The sequence below is a fragment of the Prosopis cineraria genome, unplaced genomic scaffold (genome assembly GCF_029017545.1).
Source record: "Prosopis cineraria cultivar Desert tree isolate PC_DT_omini unplaced genomic scaffold, ASM2901754v1 PC10, whole genome shotgun sequence".
Lineage (NCBI taxonomy): Eukaryota > Viridiplantae > Streptophyta > Magnoliopsida > Fabales > Fabaceae > Prosopis > Prosopis cineraria.
Window position 1 is genome coordinate 9235620 of NW_026555341.1, and position 6155 is coordinate 9241774.

Genomic DNA, 6155 nt, shown 5'->3' on the forward strand with positions numbered 1-6155 from the left:
CTGCCTAATGAAAAACAGGTAAAAGAAGGATTTGGATGGTTAAAACATTTAGAACTTTTTATATATGTCTATTGTTAGAATAAATTCAATCCTTCTTCCTTGAGCAATGCACCAAGTATCCTATGAGTAGAGTCTAGAAATTAGAGGACCCATATAAAAGTATAATCCTATCATTGCATTAAATCCATCATATTGCAACTAATCTCACATCGACCTGCATGAAGAGAAAAGAAGCGAAAAGAGAGAGGATCAAGAAGGGGGATGAATATAATTATTTTCCTATTTGGATAGGAAGGAATAAAAGGAATATTGAGAGAAAAGTGGAGGAAAAAAAGATGTATGAGGCCTCGTGTATTTTTTTCCTAAAGTTTTCTCGTAAGGAGATTTTAGAGTAGAAAAATGTGGCTTCTACAATCACCTAAAGACTACAACGCACTAAGTATGCTGCTCACATATTTTCCATATAGATATTATTCTCATGTTTTCTATGCCTTTTTTTTCTATTTTTTTCCATTTTATCTTATATTTTCCTTCTCCTCATCCAATATGTGATTATACAATAATGATTAACAGCAACAATTAACGATTAACAATAATAACAATATATAAAGATACATAATTAATTATTAGTTCTAATTGAGATTATAACATGCGTAAAAAATAAATTTAATAATTGAGTTGATAATAACAAAAATATTTTTAAATTTACATTTTTTTATCTAATAAAAAATATAAAAAATTAAAATGCAATAGAAACCAAATATAACAAGAAAATGATAGGACATGAGAAAATAGATACATAACCCAAAAAAAAAAAAAACGCCAAAGATTGTGGAGGAAAGATCAATTTGAGTACGCAGACAAAGATGATGAAAAGTGGGAATAGCTTGAAGTGGGAGAAAAGAAAGAGGTGACATGGTGGCGTGCGAGATGGCCTCCCACCTAAGAGCCGTACTCTGACACGTGGCACCCCCTCTTTGCCTCTATCTTCACGCCACCCCATCCTCCGCCTCTATCTGCACGCATTATCTTTTGTCCGGATGGAGAAAAAATATAAAGAAAATAGAAAATTAAGAGAGAAAAAATATTTTTTTAATTTGGACAAGAAAAAAAATAATAATAAAATTTCTCTAAATGATAATTTAATATTTTAAAATATTATAATTTTTTAAAAAATTTTAAAAATTTTTCTTTCATTAATAAATTTATATAAATTATTAAATTATTTTTATTGAAAATAAATAATTATTAATTTTATTTATATATTTATAAATTTTTTATATATTATAGAAATTATTAAAAGGTAATTTGATAATTAAATAAATTTATTAATGATAAAAAAGTTTTTAAAAATTTTAAATTAAATTATTAATTATATTTTTTTAAAAAAATTTATTATTATTTTTTAAAAAAATGAGAAAAAAAAAGTGTAAAATTCATTACATTTTTTCTCAAGTTTTCCCTTCACTTGTGAAGAGATTTTGAGGATAAAACTTTCTTTCTCGCTCCGCCCTCCTCTTGTTCTGTGGCTTTTGCCATCATCTTCTTGTGCAGACTTCCTTTTATTTAATTAGATCCGTGCCTGGAAAAAGATGCATAAGAATATATTTGAATCCCCAAATAAAAAACTACAAATAATACGACAAGGACGTTGGAGCTCGAAAAACATAAAATAAAAGAAGAATGAGAGTTAGATTTTAAAACACAAAATTAATATTAATTAAGTTCTCAATAAATTTTTTTAAAAAAATAAATTAAAAAATTCAATTTAAATTATTACAAATTTAAGAATTTTAATTATAAATAAGCATTTAACTATCAAATATAATTTTTAGATTATAACAAAAAACTTTATTTGTAATTATTTAAATTGATATTTATAATTTATTTTGTGAGAAAATTTATTAAGAATCTAATTGTCACTAATTCATTTATTTAAAACCTAACTATCATTCTCTCAAAACAAAATATTGGTATTTGACTGAGATTGTGTGTATGTTGGAATATATATGTTGGGACATTTGGGTTAGTTGGTATAGTGTTTTAGTTGACTTAGACCATGTGTGTATTCTCAATGATGGTGGCTTTAATTTGATTAGAGCTTGTATTAATAGAGACTTAGTTAATAATTGCTCCTCATTGAGAACAATGAGAATTGGAAAGGATCAAGGACAACTTTATAATGTAGACTGCTTTCAACTCTATGTTGATGGCTTTGCTAGAGAGAATGGGAGTGATGTGGTGGAATCTTGCAAGACATGCATAATAATTGAATTTATGGATTTAGTTGCCGATTTGCTCTGATTCCTCCCGCTATAGTTGAGCTCATTGATATCATACAAAGTCTACACCAGTGTTAGGTAAGGAGAATCTACCATGTTGAAGTTTTCTCTGATTGCAATGAGGCCATGAAGTTGGTTTTGAACAGGTGCAATTATGACTATTCTTTTTAAAACTTGGTTGAAGAAGCTAGAGTTTTCTTCTACGGAGAAGATAGAAATATTTTTTATCACATTCATAGAAACAAAAATAGGCATGCAGATTTTCTTGCTAGATTATTACACATTTTGAACAATAGTTTTTGCCCTTTTAATCATCATCAATTTCATAGTATTAGACATGGAGGATAATGAAAGAGCTTGTTTTTTATTTGTTTTTTTGTTAGCTGTTTTGTACTTTGTTTAGTTGTTTACTATTGATATCTAGTTTTATTTTTTTAAAAAAATCTTACAGTAAACTTCAAAAACTCAAAACATTTTTTTTCTAAAAATGATAAATAAAAAAATTTTAAATTTTTTTAAATAGACAAATAATATGAAATTATGCAATTTTAAATTTTAAATAAAAATCATACTTGTTAAATTATTTAGTTTTAAAATATTATAACATGAAATATATTCAATACTTTGATTTTAAATTATTTTGATAATGTTAATTTTAATATACTTCAAATTATTTTTGTAAAGATAAAAATAAGGGTATTATAATCATACATATAGGTATTATAATCATTGTGATATTTATTCATTTTTTTCTTTCTGTTTTTTCTTGTCCATTCAAATTTAAGGAGTGGTAATATTTTCTTTTTAATTTTCTCTTTCCTTCATTTTCTTTCCTCTCATTTTTTTATTCTAACTTTTCTTTCCATCCAAAAAAGTTTTTACTAAAAGAAATTATAATGGCTGAAGTACGAGATTTAAAGTTTGAATCAACATATTTAAGATAACTTCTTTCAATTTAGCTCGACCAACGGCGGAGCAATGTTACAACGATGGTGGGCAAGTCACAAATGCATTCCCACGTTTGGGTAAGAATTACAGTTAAGGTATGTAAATTTTGTAGTTTAATTTGCACCCTTTATTCTTAGTGTTTTGTAACTTTGAACTAAATAAAAAATATTTGAATTTAAAATCTTATTAAATATGTAATATTTTAATAATTAAGATAGGATATAATATGAAGAATATATTTATAAACTACATTAACATGTTTAATATAATTTTATAAAAAAGAAATGATGATAAATCTGCCAATGTTATCACAATTTTAGCCATAGTATAATTATTATATTTGATTATTTAAATTATTATTTTTCAAAAATTTATTAATTTTTAAATTAAATTATCTTGCACCTCTTGGCTTCGTCGACAATACTCAAATTTGACCAATCAAATAACAGTACAAGCTAAAAATGAATAATTAATCTCAAAATCATTTTGTTGCAGTGGTTTAGGTTCTGAATGATTTTGCATTTGCTTAGCTTGATGTCCTTCCGAGTGGGCTATAGTTGCATTCCAATTTCTCTAACCTTAGGAGCTTCTCGAGATGAGATTTCTAAGATGTTAGGCATCTTCATTCTAAATTCCTAATGGTGGAGGAGCCATTATTCATGAACTGGCATTTGTATTCAAATGATGTCAACAAAATGTGGTACGTTTAGTAATTACCAAAAAAATAACCTTTAATTTCTCAACTCCTCAATTATTGGTTTGTTTCTTTAACTTTGATATGGAATGACAAAATTCTTATAATTCAATGAATGAAAAAAATTACAAGGATTATAAATTATTTTGAGCAAAAATCTTAGCGGAACTATAACTTGTTCGAAGTAAAAAAAAATTATAAAAGAGAGACAATTTAAAATTCTATTTTTCCTCATACTCATGTGGCTCATATTTTATAAAAATATGAATTTTAAATTTTGTTGCTAATAATGCAGTCTACTTAATAAGTATTCTCTCGGCCTCTATTATAAAATGCTTTCAATTATTTCACTAAAATCAATGAATGATAGTTAACTTATTAAATATGTTTTAAAATAAAAAAAATTCTCTAACTTCATCCTTATTAAAATAGAAAGAGAGATACACAATATATAATAAGTCATAAAATTAAATTTACAACATAGCTAAAATTGAAAAATAATAATAAATAATTTTTCATGTACCTTATATTAAGGACAAAAGAAAATCTTTTTATAAAGTACCCATAATAAAGACAAGAAGAACTAAGTGACATATACTCTGCTCACTATAATAATATGGGGTTTAAATTTCACTACTAACATGAAAATTGTCATTAAATATGGGGTTTAAATTTCACTACCGATGTAATGTTTAAAGTACCCTATAATAATATGGGATTTAAATTTCACTGCCAATGTAAAAATTGTCATTAAATAATAAATAAGTGTTGTTTGAGCTGCGGAGCTTGTTATGATATTAGCCTTATCCTAACATACTTTAATTTTATTCTTTTTTTTAAAAGGTCATTCAGATCGCTATCATCATCATCATTATTAAAAATATGAAAGAAGTATAATTTAATAATTAAATGCATAATGAACCTAACAAATATGGCCAATGGACCACCATCATGGCATCCTCCAAGTGCCCTGACCGAACTACACATTATTATTAAATTCCGTACCAATCATCAACTCCCCAACATGAGTTCACACGCATATGATTTCACTCGAAAGACTCATTAAACTGTCAATTGTACAATAATATCACACTCAATCGTTACATAATATCAACTTCACTCAAATATCATTTTATGGGGGAAAACCAATTCTTTTTTAATTAAGTTAATATTTGAAGAAATTAAATATAAATTGTGGCAGTATATACCAATGATTACAATGTAACACTACTATAACTTGAAAAAAAATGTTTTTAAAGGTATCATATCACAAGTCATCAATAAAAAAATAATTTTACCTGTATATGTTGATAAATCTAGGTGCCTGTTCTATGTACATGGTATAAAAGTCTAAAAATAAAGAGAGATTGCATGTAATTAAAAATAAGTTGTGTTTTTTGGAATTTTTATTTTTTTATCTGATTATTTGATTAGATCAGATTCAAGTATTATCGAATTTGATTGAAGGTAACTCTTTTAAAGATGTTTTATCATGTATATTTCGTAGCCATCCAGATAATTGCATTAATTTACCAATTTGACGGAAAGAATTACATATTTTAAACCTCGTTCAATCTTTAAACTAGAAAATCTGGCGCACTTTATGTAACAATATCTTTGCACATCATCGTGGTCGTCATCATTATCATCGCTAAATTCAACCCACCTAATTGGCCACCAATTATATTAGTTAGGTTATGATCATTGCATTCCACTTTAATTTAGAAATTATAATAACTAGATTCGCATCTTTGTGAGGGATATTTGCAAAAATTCCAATTTTAATTGTTATAATGAGATTGACTTCTATAATTTCTTAATTAATATTATTGCATATCCTTAAGACTGGAAAATTAACATGTATAAAAAAAAAAAGGACTGTCCACTTAACATGATTATATTGACTTAATTGGAAACTTGACAAATATTCAAAATTAATTGATGAGATGATATTGTAATCTTCAAATTAAAATAAAAACACGCAATGAATAGAATTGATATAGCAATAGCAATAATTGCAAATTTTAACAATTTACGTGAATAATTTTTATAATAAAAAATTAGAAGATGATGTCCAATCAGTTTTTTTACCCCAATTAGCAATTCTAATAGCTGAAGAAATTCTTGCATGAATCTGTTATACTACATCATCCATGCATACTCCATCCAATATATAAAATTATACCAATTCAATTAAATAAAATTTTATATATCATTATTTTTAATGACTT